Raw genomic sequence first — 13,240 nt, 5'->3', positions numbered from 1 at the left:
AGGAAATCAGAGCAGCTGAAGCAGAAACAGGAAATTACAACAGAGCAACCGAAGCAGAAACAGGAAATGAAAACTGAGCTGTTGAAGCAGGGGCAGGAAGTGAAGTCAGGGAAAGAAAAGGTGACAAATGATGTCAAGATGCCAAAAATGGAAGTAAAGAAAGATGAGCAGAAAGAAGGGGAGAAGAAGAAAGAGGGAGTGATAGAGGGGCAACAGAACAGGAGAGGTATTATGTCACGTGGTCATGTCCTAAGACATGTACATACCGTATGTGTGCTATGCAAACCTGCTGCACTGGGGCATCGCAAAGGCACTCGGTTTATCTGGCATGAGTCGTGCACTGTTTTTTTTGTCTTCATGTAGCTTTTAGCCGCCAGGCTACCTGGCTTCCGGGAACATACACACAGTGGAACATTCACCTTTTAAAAGAACACACAATTTTGCATTTCTCTTTCTCCCCCCGCCTCCTCTTTCTTTTTCTTACGCTTTCTTTCTTTCGCTAAATCTCTTCTCTTTTTCTTCTCTCTCTTTCCTCTCTCTCTTTCCTCTCTCTCTCTCTTTCTCTCTCTTTCTTCTCTCTCTTATTTTCTCTCTTTCTTCTCTCTTCTTTTCTTGCTCTACCTCTCTTTCTTTTATCTCTCTTTCTTCTCATCTCTCTCTCCTTTCTCTCTTTCCTCTCGCTCTCTATCTCTCTCGTTCTTCTCTCTTTCTTTTCTCTCCTTCTCTCTCTCTTTCTTCTCTCTCTCTCTCTCTCTCTTTCTTCTCTCTTCTCGCTCTTCTCTCTTTTTTCTCTCGCCCTCTTCTCTCAATTCAATTCAATTAGCTTTTTTGGAATGACGTAACAATGTACATATTGCCAAAGCTTATTTTGGATATTTACAATATAAAAATAAAAATGAGAATCAAAATTGTCAACAACAATAACCAAGTGTCAAAATAACCATACATTCAACAATAACAATAAGCATACAGTAGAGGACATGTGCAGGTTGATTGGTCTGTAAGACACTGTCCCTCAACTTATGGCAGGCAGCAATGTAGTGCGCTGCCAACCCACAGCTCTCTGCCTCCTCCCCCAACAGGACGGGTAGCCTACTCTCATCAGAGGGGTCTTTGAAACCTTGAATAAGGGTTTCAAATTTGGGGAAATGACACTCTAATTGTTTTATATTTTTGACATTTTGTCAGGAAATGCAGCTCCGTCTCAGGTTCTGCTGTTGTGCAGTGGTTGCACAGCCTTTCCTATACAGGGAGCCAGGTTTTCCTGTGTCTACCCTTCTCAATGGCAAGGCTGTGCTCGCTGAGCCTGTACTTTTTCAAGGTTTTGATCAGTAACCATGGTAAAATAGTTAGCCACGGTGTACTGTCGATTTAGGGCCAGATAGCACTGCATTTTGCTTTGTGCTTGCATTTCCCAGTAAGCAATGTAGTTTTGTTTTGACTGTGTTGTAATTTGGTTTATTCTGATTTGATTGGATGTTCTGGTCCTGAGGCTTCAGTGTGTTAGTAGAACTGGTTTGTGAACAGGTTTTGAGAAACAGGTTTCTCTCTTTCTCTGTCTCTCTCTCTCCCTCTCTCTCGCTCTCTGGCTCTCCGGCTTTCTTTCTCTGGCTCTCCGGCTTTCTTTCTCTCTCTCTCTCTCTCTCTCTCTCTCTCTCTCTCTCTCTCTCTCTCTCTCTCTCTCTCTCCTCTCTGCCAGGTGAGGGACGTGTGGTCCACAAGGAGGGCTTTCGCCTGGGTAAGTGGTGGTATTGTCGTGTGGTTCCCTGTATGTGTTGTGTGGGATTGGTCGGCGTGTTAATGGCACCCGGCTTCAGCACTACTTTTCCGACCCTTCGTACTGCGGGAGCCAGAACACACGTGGCTTCAGCACTACTTTTCCGACCCTGCGTACTGCAGGAGCCAGAACACACGTGGCTTCAAGCACTACTTTTCCGACCCTGCGTAATGCGGGAGCCAGAACACACGTGGCTTCAAGCACTACTTTTCCGACCCTGCGTACTGCAGGAGCCAGAACACACGTGGCTTCAGCACTACTTTTCCGACCCTGCGTACTGCAGGAGCCAGAACACACGTGGCTTCAAGCACTACTTTTCCGACCCTGCGTACTGCAGGAGCCAGAACACACGTGGCTGAAGCGGCGGGTGGGAAATTCTTCACGGGCTTCCATTCTCTGATTGCTTTAAAGAATATCCGATCGCTGGTGACTTTGTTTTGTACAGCGCCCCTCGTCACTCCGGACCACTTCGATGACGGCAGTCTCAGACTATATAGTATGTAGCGAACGGCAGAGCAGTGGAAGAATTTAGTGTGAGTCATTAGGCTAGAGAGGTGGTTCCCAAACTTTTTACAGTCCTGTGCCCCTTCAAACATTCAACCTCCAGCTGTACCCCCTCTAGCACCAGGGTCAGCGCACTCTCAAATGTTGTTTTTTTGTCGTCATTGTAAGCCTGCCACACACACACTATACGATACATTTATTAAACATAAAAATTAAGTGTGAGTTTTTGTCACAACCCGGGTCGTGGGAAGTGACAAAGAGCTCATATAGGACCAGGGCACAAATAATAAAGCAATAATAATCTATCATTTTGCTCTTTATTTGTCCATCTTACATATAAAACCTTATTTGTTCATCAAAAATGGTGAATAACTCACCACAGGTTGACGAGAAGGGTGTGCTTGAAAGGATGTACATAACACTGCAATGTTGGGTTATATCAAATTTCAAATCAAATTTATTTATATAGCCCTTCGTACATCAGCTGATATCTCAAAGTGCTGTACAGAAGACTGAGAGACTGAGAGAGTCTCAGTCTTAAATCATTTTCCACCCACAGTCTGTGCCTGTATTTAGTTTTCATGCCAGTGAGGGCCGAGAATCCACTCTCACACAGGTACGTGGTTGCAAAGGGCATCAGTTGTCTTAAAAGCGCGATTTGCCAAGACAAGAAACTGAGCGCAGCCCTATCCAGAAATCTGGCAGTGGCTTCTGATTTAAATTCAATTTAATTCTTCAGATATCGGTAAGTGGACTGGAGGCAGGGCATAAAAGGGATAACGAATCCAGTTTCGGGAAAGTACCTGCGTAATTGCGCACCCAGCTCACTCAGGTGCTTCGCTATATCACATTTGACATTGTCCGTAAGCTTGAGTTCATTTGCACACAAAAAGTCCGAAAACAATGGAAAGACCTGTGTTGTCCATGTTAATACAGACAGAAAAGAGCTTCAACTTCTTAGTCATAGCCTCAATTTCGTCCCACACATTGAATATAGTTGCAGAGAGTCCCTGAAATCCTAGATTCAGATCATTCAGGTGAGAAAAAGCATCACCCAGGTAGGCCAGTCGTGTGAGAAACTCGTCATCATACAAGGGGTCAAACAAGTGAAAATGATGGTCAGTAAAGAAAACTTTAAGCTCGTCTCTCAATTAAAAATTTTAAAAACTTGGCAATACTTTGTCCCTTCATAACCAGCGCACTTCTGTATGTTGTAAATGTGTGACATGGCCGCAACCCATATTATTGCATAATGAGGGAAATACACGAGATTTCAGGGGCCTTGTCTTTAACAAAGTTAACCATTTTCACTGTAGTGTCCAAAATGTCTTTCAAGCTGTCAGACATTCCCTTGGCAGCAAGAGCCTCTCGGTGGACGCTGCAGTGTAACAAAGTGGCGTCGGGAGCAACTGCTTGCGTTACCATTCCACTATGTCTCCCTGTCATGGCTTTTGCGCCATCAGTAAGGATACCAATACATCTTGACCATAAAAGTCCATTTGATTTCACAAAGCTGTCCAGTACTTTAAAAATATACTCTCCTGTTGTCCTGGTTTCCAGGGGTTTGCAGAAGAGGATGTCTACCTTAATTGACCCCCAGAAACGGAATGGACGTATACCAGGAGCTGTGCCAGGCCCGCCACGTCTGTTGACTCCTCCAGCTGTAGCACATATAATTGACTGGCTTGTATGCCAACCAGTAATTGTTTCAAAACATCTTCTGCCATGTCACTGATGCATCGTGGAACAGTGTTGTTTGATGAAGGCATTGTCTGTATAGTTTTTTGGGCCTTTTCCCCCAGCATTGTCCCAGCCATATCTGCAGCAGCAGGAAGAATGAAGTCCTCTACTATAGTATGGTGCTTGCCTGTCCTAGCCACTCGGTAGCTCACCATAAAATATGTTTCTAGGCCCTTCTTATTAATGGTATCTGTTGCTTTTATACATGTCTTACTACTCGAAATTCATCTTTATTCTCGCTCAGAAAACTCCTGTGGCTTATTTTTCAAATTGTCATGTCTAATTTCTAAATGTTTGCCCAAGAGTAAAGGTTAATGTGACTGGATGTTAATTATGTGTCTAGGCTCCCTGTATTTGACATTGTGTTGTTATTTCACTGAACACTATAATGGTTCCTTTTATTTTTGCCAGTGAAACATGGGTACTCAGGCGGGGGGGACTCACCCAAATGTATAGCCCCGTTGGAAAATATAAATGTACTGTTTGAAAATGTTTTTTTTATTTTATATATATATATCAGCCGATGTCACAATGCTGGCTAGATGACCTAGTCCGGGTATTCTCAAACTGGGGTATTGAGAGTAAGCCAAATAAAAATGTGATTCACATTAAAAAAAATATATATATATTTTTTAATGTGAATCACATTTTTATTTGGCTTACTCTCAATACCCCAGTTTGAGAATACCCGGACTAGGTCATCTAGCCAGCATTAATCCTTTTAGATTTTCATATACTCACACACACATCCCATGAACCCTGGTACACACACACACACACACACACACACATACCATGCTTCTACATCTGCATTGCTTACTGTTTGGGGTTTTAGGCTGGATTCCTGTATAGCACTTTGTGACATCGGCTGATGTTAAAAGGGCTTTATAAATACATTTGATTTGATTGACACACATACACATACACAGGGATCAGAGATTAGGGATGCATATCAGAGTTTAATCTCCTGAGACATAAACCCTGGTAATCTCTGTTTAGTTGTGCTGTGAGAATAATACTGAGAATACAGACTAGAATCACAACCAGGAAATCTCACCTATGACTGAAATTTTCTCCACAAAAACAACGATAAATCATGTTGGGACAAATATACAGTGCTTAATTAACTATAGAAGAATGTCTCCCTGTTAATGATTAACATCAAACACATCTTGTGGTGCCTCTAAAGCTGGAATCCTTAATTGAAACAATAACAAAGCGGCCACCCCGCCTGTGTTTTGATGAAAAGCTTATGGTTGGGCCTGGAGAAATGGAACCGGTGTTTTGATGAAAAGCTTATGGATGGGCCTGGAGAAATGGAACCTGTGTTTTGATGAAAAGCTTATGGATGGGCCTGGAGAAATGGAACCTGTGTTTTCATGAAAAGCTTATGGATGGGCCTGGAGAAATGGAACCTGTGTTTTGATGAAAAGCTTATGGATGGGCCTGGAGAAATGGACTGACAATCCATAGTATCAAAATTATAGTGTTAACCACGTTTTGAATTTGCATTTGTTAAGGATCTCCATTAGTCCAGGGGTCCAGCAAAATTAAGGCAGTTAAACATATATTTTTTAAACATTACAATACAGCTTTCACAACATATTGAGTGTGTGCCCTCAGGCCCCTACTCTACTACCACATACAGTGCATTCGGGAAGTATTCAGACCCCTTGACTTTTTTCACATTTTGTTACATTACATTATTCTAAAATGGATCATGAAAAAACAAAAGCAGATAAAAAAAACTGATATCACATTTACATAAGTATTCAGACCATTGCTCAGTACTTTGTTGAAGCACCTTTGGCAGCGATTACAGACTCGAGTCTTCTTGGGTATGACGCGACAAGCTTGGCACACCTGTATTTCTCCTATTCTTCTCTGCAGATCCTCTTAAGTTCTGTCAGGTTGGATGGGGAGCGTCGCTGCACGGCTATTTTCAGGTCTCTCCAGCTCTGGCTGGGCCACTCAAGGACATTCAGAGACTTGTCCCGAAGCCACTCATGCGTTGTCTTGGCTGTGTGCTTAGAGTCATTGTCCTGTTTGAAGAGAAACCGTGGCCCCAGTCTGTGGTCCTCTTATCTCTGGAGCAGGTTTTCATGAAGGATGTGTCTGTACTTTGCACTGTTCATCCTTCCCTCGATCCTGACTAGTCTCCCAGTCCCTGCCGCTGAAAAACATCCCCACAGCGTGATGCTGCCACCACCATGCATCACCATAAGGATGGTGCCAGATGTGACTCTTGACATTCAGGCCAAAGAGTTCAAACCTCGCTTCATCAGAGCAGAGAGTGCCTTTTGGCAAACTCCAAGTGGGCTGCCATGTGCCTTTTTACTAAGGAGTGGCTTCCGTCTGGCTACTCTACCATAAAGGCCTGATTGGTGGAGTGCTGCAGAGATGATTTTTCTTCTGGTAGGTTCCCATCTCCACAGAAGAACTTTGGAGCTCTGTCAGAGTGACCATTGGGTTCTTGGTCACCTCCCTGACCAAGGCCCTTCTCCCCCATTTTCTCAGTTTGGCTGGGCGGCCAGCTCTAGGAAGAGTCTGGTTGGTTCCAATATTCTTCTATTTAAGAATCTTGGAGGCCACTTTGTTCTTGGAAACCTCCAAAGCTGCAGAAATGGACTTCCCCAGATCTGTGCTTCGACACAATCCTGTCTCAGAGCCGTCTCCAAGCTGTGTGCTAGTAGATTAAGCAGGCAGCTCGGTGGATTCAGCATGTCAACACTTCTCACAAATACAAGTGGTGAAGAAGTCAATCTCTCCTCTACTTTGAGCCAGGACATGTATGCATATTATTAATGTTATCTCTTTGTGTACATTTAAGGGCCAGCTGTGCTGCCCTGTTCTGGGCAAATTGTAATTTTTCTAAGTCCCCCTTTGTGGCACCTGACCACATGACTGGACTGTTGTCCAGGTGTGACAAAAGCAGGGCCTGCCTTGTTGATAGTGTTGTTAAGAAAGCAGAGCAGCGCTTTATTATGGACAGACCTCTCCCCATCTTTACTACAGTTGCATCAATATGCGTTGACATTTTCCATGTACATTTTAGTAGACGCTTTTATCAAGTGCAACTTGGTGCATACATTTTCATACTGGTCCCCCGTGGGAATCGAACCCACAACCCTGGCGTTGCAAGCGCCATGCTCTACCAACTGAGCTACACCATGTCGGTTTTACAATCCAGGGTTACTCCAAGCAGTTTAGTCTACTCAACTTGCTCAATTTCCTCATTTATTTATTACAAGATTTACTAGAGGTTTAGGTTTTAGTGAATGATTTGCCCCAAATACAATGCTTTTAGTTTTTGAAATATTTAGGACTAATTTATGTCTTGCCACCAATTCTGAAACTGACTGCCCCTCACACACGCTGGACCCAACCTGCTCAACTTCTGGCCACCGCTGAACCAACACGGAAAGGGGAACACACATACACACACACTGCTGTTTCTGCTGAGTGATTCATTCCAGGAAACCCAGTGTCTCTACTCTCTGGTCCGTCAGTGATAGGAGCAAGGTGTTATATTGCTGTAGTTCCACGCGAACTCTGATGAGCAGGGAATGTTGTGGTCTCCTCTCCCCAGACCCGTCATTCCCGTCGTGGGGACAGTGTGTGGGACGCTCCCCCTGCCCTGGCCGCTCGAGTCAGGCGTGTGTATGTCTCCAAGGTAGGCACGCGCAGGGACCAGAGTGTGTGCGCGGTGGGACGCAGTGGCACGGGCAAGACCACCTCCTGCCAAGCTTTCACCCACACACACTCCTCAAACAGGCTGGCACGGTCGGAGACAGCATCAGTGGTGAGTGCTTTGTGCGTGCATTGCGTGCATGTTTGCGTAATGTAATATGAAATCTTTGTGTATTTATGAAGGGTGTGAGGTAATAGCACACTGTGTGTAGAATGTTGTCTCTCCTTGTGTGTTTCCAGTGGAGCGTACCCAGGCAGTGTTTACGATCCTGAGGTCTTTTGGGTGTGTGAGCTCTAAGAACAGAGACGCCTCATCTCGCTTCGCTGTTGGTTCTCTCCCTGGACTTCAACCACGCTGGACTGGCATCTGCTGTACACCTACAGGAGACAGCTGGAGAACTGCTACGCACACGCACCTTTACACACTCACACAAACATGTAACGTAATGTGTACTGTTGTTTCAGGAGAGAGTTCCAGTAGACTTTGAAGCTCCAGAGACCAGTCCTGCTGTGGTGGTGTCCACCATAGGCCAGCCCGCTCTACAGGTAATAAACAACCCCTCTCCCTCGCTTCCTGTACCTAACACATACACAATAACCAACCGTCTAAATAGACTACAGCTCCCAGCCTCCTCTGGGAGCAATGCCACCAATGCCCAAGTGTTTTTTCCGGGCACGGATTGGCCCACCAGATGAACATGGTGTGCGTGTCCGTGTGTTAGGTGCGGGGGGCGGAGGGAGACCTCAGAGGACTGCTGTGGGTTCTGGATGAAGAGAGGGTGACTCCGGGATCGACAGAAAACACTGGCCTGGAGAGAGTCTGCCAGTACTACAGCTCCACTGGTGAGACGGGGGGAGAGGGGGGTGAGGGGAGAGAGAGAACCAGAGAGAAAAGGGGGGAGGGCCTCCCGAGTGGCGCAGCTGTCCAAGGCACTGCATCGCAGTCCCGACCTTGTTACAGTCCCGACCTTGTTACAGTCCCGGCCTTGTTACAGTCCCGGCCTTGTTGCAGCGATGAGACAAGATCGTAATTGGATATCAGGAAATTGGGGAGAAATGGGGGGGGTGTCTGTGTTTGTTTGCTAGTGTGTGACTTTGTGCAACAGCAGGAGTTTTGGCGAGAGTGTGTATGTCCGTTTTTGGTCTGTTTCAGTGATCCAGAAGATATTGTGCAAGCAGTGGACACGTTGTTCTGATGTATAGTAGTGTAGAAGTTCAGTTCTAATATCTGTTTTGTCTCCTCAGTGCGTCAGTGTGAGCAGCCCCTGCAGTGGGAGGTGAGCCACCTGATGGGTTCTGACCTGACTGGATGGTTCAGCCTGGTTCAGAGCAACCCATCTGCTCTCAATGCCATCTCGCTGCTGCAGAAGTCCTCTGTGTAAGTGTAAGTGTTGCCCAATCTCAGATATACTCAGATATACCTCTCCTTGGCTTATTACCATATTGTGTCAATATTGTGTCCAATACCCTACTAAACGGGTATTATTGATGTGTGCCTTACAATTTTTTTTGTTTTTTATAAATGTTCGCTTCAACCTTTCCTTCTCTCTCTCTCTTTCCAGTTGGGTAGTGAAGACGCTGTTCGGCCCCCCCGCCTCTGTGCCCCCTCCTCCGTGTCGAGGTTTGGGAGGGGGCAGCCAGGGCTCGCTACAGAGGAGTGGCACTGTCAGAAAGACCTTCAGTGAAGAATTGGCCGCCATACGCAGGCACTCCCGCTGTAAATCAGTCAAACGACAGGCCGTAAGTACCCTAATACACACTCCCGCTGTAAATCAGTCAAACTCCAGGCCGTAAGTACCCTAATACACACTCCCACTGTATATCAGTCAAACTACAGGCCGTAAGTACCCTAATACACACTCCCACTGTATATCAGTCAAACTACAGGCCGGAAGTACCCTAATACACACTCCCACTGTATATCAGTCAAACTACAGGCCGTAAGTACCCTAATACACACTCCCACTGTATATCAGTCAAACTACAGGCCGTAAGTACCCTAATACACGCTCCCACTGTATATCAGTCAAACTACAGGCCGTAAGTACCCCAGTATACACTCCCACTGTATATCAGTCAAACTACAGACCGTAAGTACCCTAATACACACTCCCACTGTATATCAGTCAAACTACAGACCGTAAGTACCCTAATACACACTCCCACTGTATATCAGTCAAACTACAGACCGTAAGTACCCTAATACACACTCCCACTGTATATCAGTCAAACTACAGACCGTAAGTCAAACTACAGGCCGTAAGTACTATAACACTGTAAAACACACATATACAAAATCCCACACTTCTACTCTGTCTATCTGAGGATGTTTTTCTCCACCTCTCTCCTTCCCCCTCCATCCAGGATGCTCTGTTGAATCTGATTGGCCGAGCCAGGCCAGTGTTCATGCAGTGTGTGTTTGCTAAGACAGACAGCGGTAGCGGATGTTTTGACGTCCCTGCTCTCAGGGTCCAGCTGCACTCTGCACACATCCTCCCCGCCCTGCAGCTCTACCACACAGGTTAGTGTTGGCCTAGAATTAGCCCCTGTGCACAGATTAGTGTTAGCCTAGAATTAGCCCCTGTGCACATGTTGGTGTTAGCCTAGAATTAGCAATGTTAGCCTAGAATTAGCCCCTGTGCACCGGTTAGTGTTGGCCTAGAATTAACCCCTGTGCACATCTTAGTGTTAGCCTAGAATTAGCCTCTGTGCACCGGTTAGTGTTGACCTAGAATTAGCCCCTGTGCACAGGTTAGTGTGAGCCTAGAATTAGCCCCTGTGCACAGGTTAGTAGTGTTGGCCATTCTGCATAGGTTATCAAGTTGATAAAGGGAATTTTGGTGCCGACATCTTGCTCACCTGTATATCTGTGGCTCTGAAGGCTCTCTATTTCTCTCTCTCTCTTTCTCTCCCCCTCTCTCTTTATCTCCCAGGTTATTCGGAACATGTGACTCTGAGTGACTTCAGGTGTCGTTTCCAGGCTCTGTCTCCTCTGGTCATGAAACGGTATGGTTCAGTCTTCATCACCCCGGATGAGAGGAGGGAAAGTGGAGGAGCTGCTGGTAGCTCTGGATCTGGACAGGAAGAGTATCAGGGAGGGAGGGACAGAGGGAGGGAGCTTCTGTTCTGACAGTACTGAGCTCCTTAGAGTCAGTCTCTGACACAGTGTTTCTGAAGATTAGCTAGTTACACTACATTTTTCCACTCTCTCTGTCTTTCACTTCCTCCCTTTCTCTCTCCCTCCCTTTCTTTGTCTCCCTCCTTCTCTTTGTCTCTCCCTCCCTCTCTTTGCCTCCCTCCCTGTCTCTCCCTCCCTCTCTTTGTCTCTTCCCTCCCTCTCACTTCCCCCCTCTCGCTACCTACTCTCCTTGTCTCTCCCCATTCTTTCTCTCTCTCCTCTCCCCTCCCCAGGTGTTCATGAAACGAGGTGTGTTAAAGTACTTGGGAGCAGCAGAGAGACAAGCTGGTCAGTGATTGGCTGGTTCAGCTACATGCTGCCTGTATGGGACACCTGGCTAGACAACAATGCCGCAAAATGAAGGCGTCTGACCTATGACCTCTAACCCCTGACTGCTAACCCAGGTGAAACATGTAATGTGTTAGGTAGGTGCTGGTGTAAACACACACACACATTCAGTGACTCTGGCATGACGGTATCACCAGATAATGTGTCTTCCTATAATTGTGGTTAGGTACAGTAGGTAGGATGCCGTTGTCTCTGTCTGTCCCCATACAGGTGCAGCAGATGGCTGTGAGGTGTTTCCAGAGTAACATCCGTACTCTGAGATGTGTGGATCTGGTGGAAACTGCTGTGTAGAGTACGCCCCCTACTGGATGTTAACATGGACGATCAGAGACTCAGCCAAGGAGGTAGGAATCGATTCACAGACTACTCAGTGATTCAGAGCTAAAGAGGTATTAGTTAATTCAGAGACTACTCAGTGATTCAGAGCTAAAGAGGTATTAGTTCATTCAGAGACTACTCAGTGATTCGGGGCTAAATAGGTATTAATTGATTCATGATTGAGAACCAAGGGAACTACTTGATCCAGAGTCCAAAGCCTTTTGAATCGACCCAAAGACAGAGTTACAAGAGCTTTTCTTTAACATTGCAGATTTGGCGATAGGAGATGTGGTAAAATACTTTGATTCCCCAGGATGAGATCATGGATCTGAGACGACGGCTGGAGAAGTCTGAGAGGGAGAGGAACGAGCTGAGACAGACCACTGACATCCCGGAGACCAAGGTGGGAAAAGTGTAAAGTTAGAGGGATGGTGTAAAGTTAGAGGGATGGTGTAAAGTTAGAGGGATGGTGTAAAGTTAGAGGGATGGTGTAAAGTTAGAGGGACAGTACATAGTGTAACGTTTAGGGGGACAGTACATAGTGTAACGTTTAGGGGGACAGTACATAGTGTAACGTTTAGGGGGACAGTACATAGTGTAACAGTTAGGGGGACAGTACATAGTGTAACGTTTAGGGGGACAGTACATAGTGTAACGTTTAGGGGGACAGTACATAGTGTAACGTTTAGGGGGACAGTACATAGTGTAACGTTTAGGGGGACAGTACATAGTGTAACGTTTAGAGGGACAGTACATAGTGTAACGTTTAGGGGGACAGTACATAGTGTAACGTTTAGGGGGACAGTACATAGTGTAACGTTTAGGGGGACAGTACATAGTGTAACGTTTAGGGGGACAGTACATAGTGTGAAGTTTAGGGGGACAGTACCTTGTATAAAGTTTAGGGGGAGAGTACATAATGTAAAGTTTAGGGGGACAGTACCTTGTATAAAGTTTAGGGGGACAGTACATAGTGTAAAATTTAGGGGGACCTTGTATAAAGTTTAGGGGACAGTACCTTGTGTACCTTGTGTAAAGTTTAGGGGACAGTACCTTGTGTACCTTGTGTAAAGTTTAGGGGGACAGTACATAGTGTAAAGTTTAGGGGGACAGTACATAGTGTAAAGTTTAGGGGGACAGTACATAGTGTAAAGTTTAGGGGGACAGTACATAGTGTAAAGTTTAGGGGGACAGTACCTTGTATAAAGTTTAGGGGGACAGTACCTTGTATAAAGTTTAGGGGGAGAGTACATAGTGTAAAGTTTAGGGGGACAGTACATTGTGTAAAGTTTAGGGGGACAGTACATTGTGTAAAGTTTAGGGGGACAGTACATAGTGTCAAGTTTAGGGGGACAGTACATAGTGTCAAGTTTAGGGGGACAGTACATAGTGTAAAGTTTAGGGGGACAGTACATAGTGTAAAGTTTAGGGGGACAGTACATTGTGTAAAGTTTAGGGGGACAGTATATTGTGTAAAGTTTAGGGGGACAGTACATTGTGTGAAGTTTAGGGGGACAGTACATAGTGTAACGTTTAGGGGGACAGTACATAGTGTAAAGTTTAGGGGGACAGTACATAGTGTAAAGTTTAGGGGGACAGTACCCTTGTGTAAAGTTTAGGGGGACAGTACATAGTGTAAAGTTTAGGGGGACAGTACATAGTATAAAGTTTAGGGGGACAGTACA

General features: G+C 45.6%; 1 non-coding gene and 1 pseudogene across 1 annotated transcript; one reads left to right on the top strand and one right to left on the bottom strand.

Moving 5' to 3' along the window:
* Positions 1 to 1,693: 1,693 nt before the first annotated feature.
* Positions 1,694 to 13,240, top strand: part of LOC118385573 (unconventional myosin-XVIIIb-like) — a 32,892-nt pseudogene continuing 21,345 nt past the window's right edge.
* On the bottom strand, positions 7,121 to 7,191 carry trnaa-ugc (transfer RNA alanine (anticodon UGC)). The gene has a single exon. It is a non-coding gene; the product is annotated as a tRNA-Ala (tRNA).

The sequence above is a fragment of the Oncorhynchus keta genome, chromosome 6 (assembly GCF_023373465.1).
Source record: "Oncorhynchus keta strain PuntledgeMale-10-30-2019 chromosome 6, Oket_V2, whole genome shotgun sequence".
In the NCBI taxonomy this organism is placed as follows: domain Eukaryota; kingdom Metazoa; phylum Chordata; class Actinopteri; order Salmoniformes; family Salmonidae; genus Oncorhynchus; species Oncorhynchus keta.
This window is presented reverse-complemented; position numbering and strand designations above follow the sequence as displayed.